At 36.4% G+C, this 16,602-nt stretch overlaps 1 pseudogene; it reads right to left on the bottom strand.

Moving 5' to 3' along the window:
- Nucleotides 1-9,018: 9,018 nt before the first annotated feature.
- LOC149189825 (uncharacterized) lies at nt 9,019-10,204 on the bottom strand (annotated as a pseudogene).
- Between the last annotated feature and the right edge of the window lie 6,398 nt (nt 10,205-16,602).

Below are 16,602 nucleotides of genomic sequence, written 5' to 3' on the forward strand. Positions count from 1 at the left end.
ACTTATCTTTTAGTGGGTAGCCCTTTAGGCTCTCAGAACACGTCCTTGTATGCCTGTAAGAACTCCTCCAATTATTGTTTTTGTTTCTTAGTACACGCCTCTAGGGATACCTTGCCTCTTATTAACTCCTCTAAATACTAATTTTCTCTTAAAAACAATAAAACATACTTCTTGCTGGAATTAATCAATTTCTTAGCTTGGTTGACGCTTACCAGTGAAATTTTTGACTTGCCTTTATGCACATTGATGATGAATGATTTTCCGTCCTTGAAAATTCAGTATTGGTTAGCTCTCCTCATGCATATTGCATCATGCATGTACATGTATGGACTCTCAAACACGACTCCACATACATCAAGGGGAACCACAACCAGATCTACTTCATCAATAAAATCAGCACTGATAAAAAATCTAATTTTACATTGTTTTGTTACCTTCAGCTCTGATTCCAAATGATCTGTAAATTGTGGTGGATATTCCACTGGACAGTTCATCACAACAAATCCAATATTATTATATTAAAAATATGAGATTCTACACTATTACAGTTTTATTTAATTTCTAGATCTGTAAAATTAACCGTAATTAGTGCATGCATGTAAAATTAAATCAAGAAAAAAAGTAGAGAACGAAAAAATAAGTTCACACACACATAATACACAAGATATGCTCTTTGGGAAACCCTTTCAGGAGAAAACCCAGCTAAAAGGTGACGTCGATTCACTCTCTTTCTCTATCTGGAAATATGGTTGCAGATACAATGAAGTAATGTTTGCGGCCTGTGGGTTTCTATAGTACAGAGATCCTCTCTATGTGCTCTACCTCCTATCTTGCCTGTATATCTTTTCTCAATTATGGAACAAAATTCTCTCAAAAGAATGGAATGCCTCTTTCTCCTAGTGGCCCGATTATAATACAACTCGATAGCCTACTAGTGGTTAAGTTGTATTACATCAACTCTTAACTAGAGTTAAAAAATAGACTCCTCTAGAGTATTTTACATAAAAAATGCGTGGCTAGCCCCTTTTCCATGAATAATGGGGGCTGATGTGACATTCTCCCAAACTATAGGTGTGAAAACAGGAAGGTCAACTTCTAAGTGGCATAAATTTTGCATACGGACTCCGATTGATGCGCTTATTGCACCGTTGGAAATATCTTTGTGTTTAGAATAGCATGGAAAGGCGTTTCACTGTTGAAACAAATTTTTACCCCCAAAAAACATCGCTTGATGCCTCAAAATGCTCCTGGGAGGTGTCAGGCCTTGTTTTTCCAAACTAGGTCCCGCAAGTAAAAACAGTCCCATGAGATGATTCATCCACTTTTTCCACTCCAAATCCATCAAGATGGATGACACAATATAATGATCCAATTCGAATCAAAGTCCCTCCTATGGTTTCTACATTGGTACCCAATTCCATTTAGATTTTCATTTCAATCTGTTCTTAATGGAAATGGAAATCAAGAAATAAATATCAACTCTAAAATTTAGATAAACAACCATTTACAAAGCACTGAGAAACAATTGTGCGTAAGGATACAATCTAGTCTTCACATTTTCCAAGAAACGACTTGCCATGAATAAATCATTACAAAATAGTAATAACAACCATCCAACATAAGGAACAAAAAAACTGCATTGGGATTTATAAGAGAGAACCAGTAATTGTGCCCACACCCTTTTATCTAATCAGTGTCTTCTGGTTGTATAGTATCAAGGAAATTCACACAAAGCCAAGAGTCATCAGTGTTTGAAAAGCTGCAACCTTGGGGATATTGGACTATTTTCCCTCATCTTGCACCTAAAAAGTCATAAGTACGTTGGTACAAGACATCATGTAAGAGCCTCAACTTCAATTAGTGAAATAGTAATTAAGATAATTAATAGTAACTAAGAGTTTAAATGAGACATACACAATCCTATGGAGCTTATCAAAGCTTATAAATAGAATTATCAACAACACATAAGTACAGGAGATCGACAACCCCACTTTAGAGTTAAACAATTCAATCTACCAAATGTAAGCTAAAATTAAAAATTATATAATCTTGAAACTAGCAGTTGAACCATACCAACATATCATACCAGAGGTCATTTGCACAACCTAAATGATTCTTTAAAAACTTTTCCAGGCAAAATGTTGAGCTACTTCTAATGCAACCTTTTTCCATTTAACCAAGGGAGAGATTTATTTTGTCATTTTCTTAACCCAAATGAACCCTAAAATCCTATGAGTTAGAAGGCAAAACCATAATTTTATAGAGCTTATCAGACACTTGGCTTCAATAACTACTTTTGAATAGAAATTTTACAAATATTGAGCTTCGTTGTTAAGATCTATTTTGTCTGTTGGATGGCCATTTGACAGACATGAATAGAAAATGAATGATGACTCTATGGACTACGATAATGAGAAATAAAAAACGAGGCGGTTGAAATGGGAAATATGTCTAGATAGTGGAATAAGATTTATATTTATAAATAATAATAACAAACATGATTTCCATCTTGAAATGTATAAGAATGGTCTTCCATAAGTTTACATTTTGGGGAAAATCGGTTGAAATGGGAAAGATGTCTAGATAGTGGAATAAGATCAATATCTATAAATAATAATAATAATAATAATAACAACAACAAACATGATTTCCACCTTGAAATGTGATGCAGGAGCATCCTGGTCAGAAAAACCATTGTATTTTAGTAAGCATAGGGTCTTGTGTTTCAACGGACCTGATTCCCTAAAGAGTGATTAATTATTTATTTTCATATGTTTTTATGAGGGTTGTGTAATAGTGAGGATATTATAATGAAATCTTCTTGTTAAGAGAGATTTCAAGAATAGTGTGTGAGTTAGAGGAACTAGGAGTTAGTTTGTGATTTTGTGGATTAGAGAGGATCCTTAGAAATAAGGAAGAGATTTTAGGATTTTGTTGAGAAGGTTATGGATCTAAACAAGGAATTGGTTATAGAATCCTTTTATATAAATGTAAGCCAAAAAGGCAGGAAAAGAGTTAATCAGGTCGAGAGTTAGATAGGTCTGATTGTAAGCCAACGGGCCAGTAGGAAAACAGAGACCACTGATTAGAATATCAGGCCAGAGAGAGAGAGACTCTTATGTAAATACTTGTTTATTAATACAAACAACTCGATTTGAGTTCATGTGTGCGTATTGAGTATTTCAGACATAGAGTGTGTATGATATTGAGTTATTCAATGTAACATAGGTTGCAGTTGTAGAATCAGAGGTGTAACATAGAGAAGAGTAACAGAGAGATGTGTTACGGATTTATACACACAGACAGTATAGGAGGAAGCCTTTAATGTTACAGTGAAGATGCAGGAAACGTAAAGGTGCAAGTGGAAGTCTAGATAAAATGAGAAGAAAGTTTGGGGAACTCTTAAACCACAGAAGGATATAGCGAAGTCAAATACACAGGTAGGAAACTAAAGACGAGAACACTGGAAGAAACCCGAACCACAGAAAACACTGAAGAAACAACATAAAAATGAAGCAAAGAGAAGAAACAAAAGAGAGTGTAGTGATGCATAGGAGCCGTTGGATCTTGGAGATCAATGGACGAGATTGAAGGAGATAAGCAGCCAGGATTAAGTCACGTAGAATGGAGTAAAGAAATGAACGACAGAGATCAATTTAAGAGTTAGCGGATGAGGAATCCAGAGGAGCTGTTGTAGCCGTCGATGGTAGAAGATCTATGGTCATTGGGCGTTAAATAGCTCGGGAGTTAATCAAAGAAGAAAAGCGGGTTTATAAGTGAAAGCGGGTTATCGGACGAAGAAAAGGTGGTAAGTGGTAATAGAGGGGAGTCACCCGATTCCATTAAGAAGTTGACATGTAGCACATCGGAGGAGAGGGGAAACTGCTTTATCGGGCGGGTAATCCTCATTCAAGTAGCGCGACTGATATCGTTGTCAAGCGTTGGACCAAATGAATTTTTGATCAATGGTGTAGGATCAGTGATTAGCTTCGGTGATTAGGTGTAACGTCAACCGTCGGATTAAACAATGAGATCTACGGTGGAGACTAAAGCCGATAGGCTTGGGGAAAAGCAGACCCAAAAGTTTATCAATGCGAGCTTAAGTTTATTTGAGTTCTGGAGGGTGAGTGGAGATCATGTGACAGCTATTGATCTGATGGAATGAAATCAATGGTGGAGAATTGATCCGATGAAGGTAAACATCGGAAAATGTGCAAATGCTGAGGAAAGTTAAAAAGATAAGGTTTACGTGTGTTTATGTGTATTTTCTATTATACAAGGGTTTAATAGAAATAAAGTGGAGATAAAGGTTTTATGAGTTAAGTTGAATATAACCAAAGTTAAGAATGGGGTTTGGTTATTAGGCGCGGGATTAATGAATTAAAAGGTTAAGACAAGTGGATTAAGGATTAAGCAAAGTTATGAAGGTGAATAAAGTCCCGATAGAAATGTTAATGAAGGTTTAGACTTTGGGTTAGTAAATTAAAATGTTTCCCCATGAGATTAAGTGAAGGGGCCTTAAACCTTAATTTATGAAGATTTGACTAGGTAGGGTAATTGAAATTCTTGGGGCAAATGAGATTATGCATTTTATATGCATACTATGGGTAAATTCGGCTTAGGTTGGCATCATTTGGTATCAGAGCAGAATTGTGGTCGAAAAATTTGAGAAATTTAGAACAGAGTTATGCTTTAAGATGTGTATGCAGGCAAGAGGAAATCATATTTTAATCTGACAAACAGTAGGCACACAGAGATAGTGTGTAGCAGAACTTGCAAATGTCTGACAAACAGTAGGCACACAGAGATAGTGTGTAGCAGAACTTGCAAATGCAAAAGAAACAGAGGACAATCCATTCAAATTGCAGGTGAATGGTAGAACAAGATCATGCAGAGGTCTTGAAGGTGAGATGATATGTTTTGTTTTAATTTGATTTGAAGATTACAGATTTTGTGGTCTTTATATTGATGCACAGGTAGCAGCATAAGAAGGTGAGAAAATTACAACAATCTAGAGCAAGGAGTGTTCAATTGGTTCTAGAGGAAAGAACCAGAGAAATGCTAACAGATTGAGCTCAGAGGAGAGAAGCTTAGTGAGGCATATGTAGCAAGAAGGAGACTTGTTAATGCAGAGGTATTGTTGCAGATCACAAAGGCAATTCCGCAAGAGGATGTGGGTAGAATTGCTAAATAATGAAGGAAGATGGTAAGACTTTCTAAGTGAAAGAAAAGGTGGTCAAAACCAAGTATTACATTGCGATTGAAATACAAGAGGACAATTTTGTTCTTAGAAGATGCAAAAGAGTTGAAGCCTAAAAGGAGCAGAGAGAAGTGCTCAAAAGAGATTCCAAAGATAGAGAACCAAGTGCTTGCCAAAAGACCGAGTACAGAGGAAAGCTTGGTGAGGTAAGTGGAAGCAGGGAGGACTTGCTGTTGCAGAGGCTTTAATGTAGCTCATAGTAAGTGATTGAGGAGCTCATGAAGATAGAGATGGAGGAGAAAATAACTACTGATAGTCATAGTAGAGGTTTTGAGGAAAACCACAACAGAGGACAAAAGAAAAAGGATGCCAAGACAAATGGCATGAGAATGAGTGACAAAAATTATGATAAAGAAATGGTTGAGATAGCAGTGCAGCTTGAAGTATTAATGGAGATGTTGCAGAGAAATGAGAAGGACCAGAAATATGGTTATGTCATGAGAAAGAAAGTGAAGTGGCAGAGGCTACAAGAGAAGATGAATCAGCAACAGAATGTGCAGTTAATAAAGGAGCTGAGGGAGCTTGAATAGAATATAGATGTCAAATTGAAGACAAAGAAATTGTCATAAATGACAGTCAAGAAGAAGTTCATAGGTACAGTAAACAGAAGCAGAAAATTGTCTTGAAAGATAATATGGCATCAGCTGAAAAGGTACAAGATAATAGTGAACAAGAGATTAAGGATGTAAGGGTGGAAGTAAAAATGAAAATTCAGCAATTAAGAGTTGAAGGCAATCAGCAGACAGAGGATATATTGGACAGAGAGATTGAATTGGTAAGAAGGTTAATGATGAAAGTGTCTCAGAAGAAGACAACAACAAGAAAGAAAAGAAGAAACAACAAGAGGAAGACAACAGCAGATTATGAAAGCATGGCAAGTGGAGAATTGTAGCATACGGTATGGAGACATGGAGAATAGTAGCAAACAACAACATCAATAGAACAACTTACAAGCAAAGACAGATTACAAAATAAAGTTTGGGATCCAGAAGGAATCAATTATTCAGACTTATGATTAGGAGGTCATAATTTTTCTTACCTGGGGAGTCTGATGCAAGAGCATCCTACTCAGAAAAACCGTTGTATTTTAGTAAGCATAGGGTCTTGTGTTTCAAGGGACCTGATTCCCTAAAGAGTGATTAATTATTTATTTTCCTATGTTTTTATGAGGGTTGTATAATAGTGATGACATTGTAATGAAATCTTCTCGTTAAGAGAGATTTCAAGAATAATGTATGAGTTAGAGGAACTAGGAGTTAGTTTATGATTTTGTGGATTAGAGAGGATCCTTAGAGATAAGGAAGATATTTTAGGATTTGTTGAGAAATTTATGGATCTAAACCAAGAATTGGTTATAGAATCCTTTGTATAAATGTAAGCCAAAAAGACAAGAAAAGAGTTAGTCAGGTCGAGAGTTAGATAGGTTTGATCGTAAGCCTACGGGAAGATAGGAAAACAGAGGCCACTGATTAGAATATCAGGCCAGAGAGAGAGAGAGACTCTTATGTAAATACTTGTTTATTAATACAAACAACTCGATTTGAGTTCATGTGTGTGTATTGAGTATTTGAGATATAGAGTGTGTATGATCTTGAGTTATTCTAAGTAACATAGGTTTCACGTGCAAAATCAGAGGTGTAATATAGAGAAGAGTAATAGGGAGAGGTGTTATGGCTTTATACACATAAACAGTACAAGAGGAAGCCTTTAATGTTCCAGTGAATCTGAAGGAAACGTAAAGGCGCAAGCAGAAGTCGAGATTAGTGAGAATATAGTTTGGAGAACTCCTAAACCACAGAAGGATAGAGCGAAGTCAAATACACAGGCAGGAAACTAAAGACGAGAACACTGGAAGAAACCCAAACCACAGAGAACACTGAAGAAACGACGTAAAAATGAAGCAAAGAGAAGAAACAAAAGAGAGTGTAGCGATGCATAGAGTCGTTGGATCTTGGAGATCAACGGATGAGATTGAAGGAGATAAGTGGCCAGGATTAAGTCGTGTAGAATGTAGTAAAGAAATGAACGACGAAGATCAATTTAAGAGTTCGCAGATGAGGAATCCGAAGGAGTCGTCGCAATCGTCGATAGTAGAAGATCTACGATCATCGGGCATTAAATAGCTCGGGAGTTAATCAAAGAAGAAAAATGGGTTTACAAGTGAAAGCGGGTTACAGACGGAGAAAAGGTGGTAAGTGGTAATAGAAGAGAGTCACCCGATTCCGCCAAGAAGTTGACACGTAGCACGTCGGAGGAGAGAGGAAACTGCTTTGCCAAGCGGGTAATCCTCGTGCAAGTACCCTGGCCGATATCGTTGTCCAGCGTTGGATCAAATGAGTTTTTGATCAATAGTGGAGGATCAACGATTAGTTTTGTTGATCGGGTGTAACGTATTAAACATTAAAAGTTAATTTTGAAACAAATTGGAAATCAAAATTTGATAACGACAAATGAGGGAAAAAATAACATCTCTTATTTTAAAATTTTACCTTTTAATTTATTATGGTATTTATGTTAGAGATTTTAAAATCCTTTATTACTTTTTAAATAAAATTAAAATAAATTTGTTAATGTTGGGGTTAGTTTCAGTATATTTACACAATATTTTGAATAAGCTATATCCTTACTTTCAGTCATCATTGAACTAATCCTTGAACAAAGACAACCTCTTTTATTTCACCTCCTCGTACATCTTCAGGTACCCTCTGAGAACAGGAATGAAGTCATCGTAGTTATAGGAGAATTTCTAGGCCAGGCGACTCCTCTCGCCATTGAGGGACTTGAGGCGGAGGAAGAGTGGATCTTCCTCACTCTCGAAGTGCCTGTCAAATATTATCCTGTACATGATGTTATACATCACGAGTTGTAGGGGCCTCCAGCTCACAATCCTCGACTGAATATATTTGACCTAGACTTCATCAAAGGCTCCTCCCCCAGAAAAGAGAAGCCTCGGCTCATCCAAGTAACCCAATGAGATAGGGTGAAATCATGCGGCTCTCCTCGAAGTCAAGATTTATGTAGATGTGCCTTCAAATATCAATTCCATCACTCTTACGATAGGTCAATCAAGTTAGGCTGAAAATGAAACCTTAGAACTTATTTCAGAAACCTGCAACGTCAGGCTTGAACTAATACAATAATGTTGCCTTCGAGATTTTATTTTTGAATAAGTTGTTGAAATGAAAAGGCTGCGGTTGGATCCGGTCTGGTTTTTTTACTTCAGAAATCCAAATAAATTTCATTAAATCCAAGCCAATCTCAGGAAAAATTCACATAACTTTTTATTAAATCCAATCCACATATCTAGAAAATTTATTGAAATATGTACAATCACAGCACATTCCTTTTTTTTTTCAGTGGAAAAATCAAGATGTATTATATTAAGGAGATATAATAATCATCATTACAGATGTCTCAGAGGAGACATTGCTAATGTGTGAGCATATAGCTAAAGCTGGTGAATGGATAGATACAATTAGATGTGCTGTAGAGGCCGCAATCAAAACAGCAAGATGCAGCGAAACAGTGTGCATATCTGTAATTCAAAAATACATGAAAGCTGTAGATGTATGCCGCAGAAGCAGACCAAAAGAGAATAAGATAATATGTAAACGAAGCATAGCTGCTTAAAAGGATCAAAAAGTGCTCTATGTACAATCACAGCACATTCCTTGGCTTGCGATACAAACCATCGCACGTCTTCATAATATTTGGATTGCATTACACAGTGAATTAATGAATGAATTCACACCCAAACTTTAACCGCTTTGGACAGGCTTCAACGAAACTAGCATAACCTCGATTGCTTTAAGAACCATTCCATACCATCAATAATCACAACCAATGATATTTTTATTAATAATTCTAAGATCACGGATCTATTAATGAAATCAATTTGTCTCAAACCAAGGGTCTATTAATTTCACAAATTCTTAGACCAAGGATATATTAGTATCATAGTATCATAAATCTCAAAACAGGGATCTATTAATCTCATAAATATGTCTCATAACAGGGAGCTATCACAAATCCATCTCAGACCAGGGATCTATTAATCATTAAGAAGATCTTTAAAAATGATACATAAGTGGGACTACTGCAAATCGATTTGAAACAGTGGGACTACTGCAAATCGATTTGAAACACCAAGGCCAGATTTAATACAACCCTAATTTGTTGCACCAAAACACCAGGTGTTCTCCCTGTAAAGGTACAGAGCACCTCACATCACTGAGTAAAATCAAACATTAATTAAATGAAACCCTCCTCACAATTTCTTAACCATCTACAATAGCAGAAGCCCAATCGTTGGTAGTCGAGTTTCTATGAATAGGGATTCGTTGCATTAATCTAGTCTGCTCTTGATAAGCCAAATAGAAATATGATATGCCATTGCAATCCAGACTTATAAACTCTTCTCCATGCAGGGGATACACCTTGTCAATGGTGTTCAGGTCATTGTAATAGTTGGCTTCCACAAACTACTCTCGAAACCTCTCTCCATTTTCGCTCACAAATAACGACCCATAGAGAGATTTGAGCTCCCGTTATTTCTTGAGCTTTGGAGGGATGTCACCACAGGGATCATCTTGAACATCAAGATCATTACTAGATCTCTCACTACAAAGGGGCTTCATCTTGAACATCAAGATCATTACTAGATCTCTCACTACAAAGGGGCTTCCTGTGGTGCTTTGTAGGGATGTCATCACAGAGATCATCTTGAACACCAAGATCATTACTATATCTCTCACTACAAAGGGGTATATCTCTCACTACAAAGGGAGGGGTATATCTCTCACTACAAAGGGGCTTCCTATGGTGCTTTGGATCCAAAGATTCGAAATGAGACTTAATTTTCTTTGTTATCTTCAATTGTTGCTACGCCTCCAAAATTTCATCGCTTCTTCTCAGCGTTTGTATTGTCATCCCTCCTTTCCCCATGATATCTTTCTATCTCAATATGACCTCAATGAAAATCAAATTAACTTTAGAAAAAATATCCACTTAATGTGGTCCTATACTCTGTAATCATATAGGTTAAAGATCTCGAATATGGCAATAGTTGAGATTGTGAAGAAATATGATTGGATTTGGTCCAGGTTGTGAATGCGAAAATGGACGAGGGTACTTTCTTGTGTGAGGGATGGTATAGTATATATTATGTGAATATTTTTATGTTTTTATTTTTTATTTTTAAATCTAGGATAATCGGTAACTGGTGAGAGTTATCCTGAATAGACCCAGGATCAAATCTAACTAGCTGCCACTATAAACCTAGGCTACGTGCAACAGCCTGCAAGCCACACAATAGCAAAAAACTTATGTCTCAACAAGCACTGAGACGTCTGCTATGGGGTCGCCTACTCTTCTAGCCAAGACACAACAGGTCATATATATACTCAATGAGATTTGAACCCTCATCTAGTGGGTTTCGCCCAACAAAACTTACTGTTAAACCCCATATCACTGTATATACCATGTAAATATTAATAACATCATAAATAATTATTGAGGTACACAAAGATTTCTTTTACTTCCACATCATCGACTTTGACACGTGTATTTACTAATTCAATTTTTTTTCTCCACATCATTTGTCGGAGGGAAGAGGATTGGATAATGTTGTAGCTTGCAGTATGTTATGATCATTAGTCACAAGGGGCATGCATACCTTCCTCTTTCTCCGGTTAAAGTCGGTACCCAATTCAACTATATACTAACTTAAAATTTTATTTTTGTGTTGGGAAGCTTGTTTATAAAAAAAATGTTTTAAAGGTTTTTGATTAATTTTAAAATAATTTAAATTAGTCATTTTTTAAATATAATTAAATAATATGAATTTTTGGTTACCCAAAAAAATTACGATGATTTAAGTGCTTCATATGCAATACCATTTTAACTTCCTATATTCACATTTAAATTTTAAAATGTGAAATTATTTAAATTAATTGTAATATAATGATAAATCCATGAAATAAATAAATTATAACCTCAACCTTTTAAATGTGCATGTTTCCACTCATCCTTGCCACACTGCAAGGTTTTGGATTAAAAGTTTACATAATAGATATTTTGATTTTGGCTTGCAACTTTACAAGTAGATATTAATTATTAATTTAAGTGAATTTATAATTATTTTAGATTCATCTTAATTTTTTATTTACCAAGCGTCAAGAGGGATCAAATCTAGATAGATCTAGAGTTAAGATGGATCTAGGCTGGTTCAAATTGGTTTGTGTTTCTTTCTGAATACTAAGCCATTGTTAATGCTGGGGAAAGTTTTAATTATTAATTTTATTTTTTTTTCTTATTTTTTTTTTAATTTTTAATGTAACTTGACCAAGTCAAAATGTTTACATAAAAATAAAAATCAGCATATCTCTTCCATACTAGGCTGGAGAGCCCCTTCTTGGTGCAATAATTCAGAATTATCTAGTAATGTATAAAGTTTCTAGTAACATGTTAACAAAAAGAAAATTTACATTCAGGTACTAGACTAATTTTTGAATTTCATTGTTGATAAGTCCTTGTCCTCTCGTCCTATGCTCACATGTCGAGGTCTGTTAGCATAGATGAACCTCCATGTAGCCAACCCACATTTCTCATAAAGTCCTCTTATGCTTTTTGGCATGATGATATTCTAGTTCTTGAAGTAATCAAGCATTTATTTGTATTGATTTTTTTTGTAACTAGGCGAAGCCTGGGATGGGGCCAACTTGCTTATTGGTTGGAAGAATACTAATACACCCACAATGGGATGCTTATCACTAGTATTTTGCAAGGCTTTGGTCAATCTTGGATGCCCCCTAGGAAGTTTAATACCCCCAAAGTGGCTTTCACTCCTCAGCCCCTCCCCATGAGGTTTGACCCTGTGATCAAGCGGGCACTAAACCCCACGCAAACCAACTGATCTACACTTCATACTTTTTACTTGTTATTTGGTCATATTTTTATTCTTGGATTATAGTATTCATTTATGTTAATCATTTTTTATTTTGTCACTTATTATCTAGTCATATATTTTAGTCCTAGATTAAATTAGTAATTTAAGATAGTCGCTTTTAGTTGGGTAACTTATTAGCTAGTCATAATTTTTATCCCTAGACTAAATTAGTCATTTAAGTTAGTAATTTTTAGTTGGGTCACTTAAAATTGCTCAAATTTAGTAGTAATTCACTTGAAATAATTGTGGTGATTAAATGTTTTAGTCGCGTAGTCACTAATCTCTCATTTTGTACTAGTGGACATTAAGATGAACAAGAGAGAGATTGTGTAGTCATGCTTCGTGAGGATATCCCAACCTAAGGATCAATTGTTTTATTTTGGAGAAGTTAATTTTGGTAGAGAGATGGTCCTAATTGCACTTGGAGGTCTTCCTTGATTTGGGAGACAATTATTACAATTATTAGAAACAATGACAAGTTAATTCCTTCATTTTATGAGCTCATTGGTAAGTGCACTCAAGAAGAGACCAAGATGATTTCTAGAGGAAGGATTCAAAAGAATGAAGAAGGAGAACCCTCTTCATTGTTGGGTATACGACCAAAGTCCCACATTGACTAGAGGTGGGGAGGATCATGGATATATAAGGATGGGCAAATATCTCCATTGGTATGAGGCCTTTTGGGGTAAGTCCAAAAGCAAATCCATGAGGGCTTAGGTCCAAAGTGGACAATATCATACCATTGTGGAGATATGTGGTGTCCAGAGTCCTTACAAGTGGTATCAGAGCCAAGGTTCAAAGTTAGCCAAGAATCCTCCGAATGTCGAACAAAGATGGTGAGCCCTGGTAAACCCGTGGATGAGCTCGGTTAGAGCAAGCTCTCGAGACAGGTGGTTGCTACCAAGTAAGGCGTGTGCTTCCAACGCATTGGAGCGGAGAATCCTGGGGAGAATCCTGCGGATGGATAATCGTTTGAGGGGAGGCTCAATGGTCCTTTGTTCGAGGGGAGGATTGTTGGGTATACGACCAAAGTCCCACATTGACTAGAGGTGGGGAGGATCATGGATATATAAGGATGGGCAAATATCTCCATTGGTATGAGGCCTTTTGGGGTAAGTCCAAAAGCAAATCCATGAGGGCTTAGGTCCAAAGTGGACAATATCATACCATTGTGGAGATATGTGGTGTCCATCTAATTCAAGAAATCATACTCCAAAATTCAAGGATTCCAATAGGATATTAAAAAGAGTTGAATGCTACAATTGCCACAAGCATGGTCATTATGCCTGAGATTGTCTAGAAAACAGAAGTGCTCCAAAGTCCAACTACAACAACATTCATGGCTACAAAACAATAATTTCAACGTTAGAAGAAGAATATAAGCTCCTGTTGATCGAGAAGAAGGTCATCATCCTCCAAAGAGATCAAGGAAATCAAGGTATGAAAATAATGCAATTTCTACTCAATCTAAATATTTTCTTATTTATATTATTTCTAGTTCCTCTCCTTGAGATTCATTTGATAATTGGTTAGTGAATAATGGGGCATCTATACACTGCCTTCTCAAACTTGGTTGAGAGGGAGAGAAACTTGAAGATCATTCTTGGGGAAAATTCTACTTATCCTATAAAGGGGTCTAGTTCTGTTTCATTTCATTTATATTATGGTCAAATTATACATCTACATGATGTTCTACATGTGTTGGGACTGAAAGGGAATATTTTGTCTATATATTCCTTGGAGGATAAAGGAATGAAGGTTTCTTTTATAAATGGAATGGTTCTTACTCGACCTTTGGAATATCTCTTGAGGGATGCCTTCACTTTGGGTCAAGAATTGAAGACCTTTACAAAGTTAATGGAAGATCGAATCTATGAGAATTGGTTCATGATAGTAATCATCAGTGTGATCTATGGCACCGAATATTTCTTCACCTTCATTATGATGCCTTGCCTAAGGTGAGGAAGATGGTTTCTAGGATGTCTGGGGTTCAAGAAAATCATCGTGGGGTTTGTACAGGATGTGCAAGTGAAAAGAAGACAAAGGGACCATTCGCTTCAAGCAGGAGCAGGACCAATGGAATTCTATAACTCATTCATTCTGATCTATGTGGATCCATGCCAGTGACATCTCTTGGTGGATAACTATACTCCATAACCTCCCTGGATGACTTCTTTCTGAAGGCATAGATATTATTCTTGAAGCACAAACTAGGCATTTGATATGTTGAAGGAATTCAAGGTGCTAATAGAAAATCATATAGGAAAGAGAATCAAAGTCTTCATGTCTGAAAATGGAGGAGAATTCATTTCAAATAAGCTCATTGAATTTTGCAAGAAAGCAAGAATCAAGAAGGAGACCATCGTACCTTACAACCCCAAGAAAAATGGAGTAGTTGATACAAAGAATAGGACCATTATGGAAAGTTTCCTGAGCTATGTTGCATGATAAAAATCTGTTGAAGCTTCTATGGGGAGAAGCTGCAAATATTGTTTTCTATGTTCAAAATAGAACTCCTCATTAAGCCTTGGGTGACAAGACACTCGGAGAAGTTTTCACATGTGTAAAGCTTAATGTTGGACATTTGAGGATTTTTGGCTACCCTATCTATTTTCATGTGTTGAAGGACAAGAGTAACAAGCTCGAAGCTTTTGGAAAGAAAGGCATGTTTGTTGGTTACTATGAAAATTATAAATCTTATATAATATATGTGTCTGGTCAAAGTAATATAGATTTTAGAAGGGATGTGACATTTGATGAAGATGTTTCCCTTGAGAAAGAAAGGGATACTCCTCTCCCTACCAATGTGGAGAAGAAGGATGATGTCATGGATGTTTAAGAAGGCCCTCCTATGAATGAACCATAAATTGAACTTGTTGATGATCCCTTGGAACCTATAGACCCCTTGGATCCCCCTCTGTGTGATTCTCCCACCAGGAAGAGACCACTATGGCTTCATGACACCTTACAGGATGTTGACAGACATGCTTATGTAAGAGGAACTTTGAGGGAAAGAAATAAATTAGAATCCATGTTGATACCAGTTATATTTTGTAGCTATGAGCAACATGAAATAGGTTGAACTACACACCTTTGAAGAAGCAGTGAAACAATAGATATGGAATGATGTTATGGCAAAAGAATAAGAATGTATCATGAAGAACGATGTGTGGGAAGTGGTTCTGAGACTCGAAGGAAAGTCCATTGTGAATTCAAAATGGTTGTACAAGATTAAGCATAGTGAAAATGGAAGTATTGAGAAATACAAGGCAAGATTTGTGACTAGACATTTGTCCCAAAAAGAGGGAGAGGACTATGATGAAATTTTTGCACCAGTTTCCCACTACACTACCATTAGATATATCATTACTCTCGTTGCTAGCCATGGATGGACACTTCACCAGATCGATGTGAAGACTGTGTTTCTACATGGCATACTCAAGGAAGAAGTATATGTTGAGCAACCACAAAGATTTGAGGGGAATGACATGAAGACTCGTGTATGCAGGTTGAACAAAGAACTTTATGGACTGAAACAAGCCCCTAGGGCTTAGTGTGCATACATTAATAGCTACCTGATGAAGCTTGGATTCATAAGGAGCAATACTAACCTGAATATCTACTTCAAAGTAGCCCAAGGTATGTTATTGATTTTGATATTATATGTTGACGATTTATTATTGACAGGTGGAGATCCTCTTATTATCAAACATAAAAGGTAGGTGGCCTCTAAATTTGATATGAAAGACCTTGGTTTGATGCATTACTTCCTAGGATTAGAGGTGTGGTAAATTCCTGGTGATATTTTTCTTTCTCAATGGAAATATGTTGTCAGGTTGTTGGAACTATTTGGAATGGTATAATGTAATTCCATAGGCACACTGATGGAGATGAACTTAAAGATATAATGTGGAGAAGTTGTGGGACCCGATCTAGAAAATCCCACTAAGTACTAATAGTTGATTGGGGCACTATTATTCCTAGTGAAAACTCGACCAAACATATGTTTTGAAGTTAATAATCTGAGTCGATTTATGACCAATCATCTACATGCACATTGGGTTGTTTCTAAGCATGTGCTGAGATACCTAAATGGGAATGTTAATCTTGGTCTGAGATATTCTATCAGAGATGTGAGGCTATATGGATACACTGATGCTGATTGGGCTAGAAATTTTATTGATAGGAAGAGCACATTAGGGTGTTGTTTTAGTCTGGGGTATGCCATGATATCTTGGATGAGTAGGAAGCAGAAGTCCATTGCCCTTAACATGAATGGGGATAAGTATATTGTTGCTAACATGGCTAGATATAAGGCAGTATGGTTGATGAAGCTCTTTGGAGATTTGATTTAGCATTTAGTGGATACAACAGTGATATATTGCAACTACATGAG

Source organism: Pinus tabuliformis, chromosome 3_1 (genome assembly GCF_031772625.1).
Source record: "Pinus tabuliformis cultivar Carrire ecotype Pingquan chromosome 3_1, CPIR1, whole genome shotgun sequence".
Lineage (NCBI taxonomy): Eukaryota > Viridiplantae > Streptophyta > Pinopsida > Pinales > Pinaceae > Pinus > Pinus tabuliformis.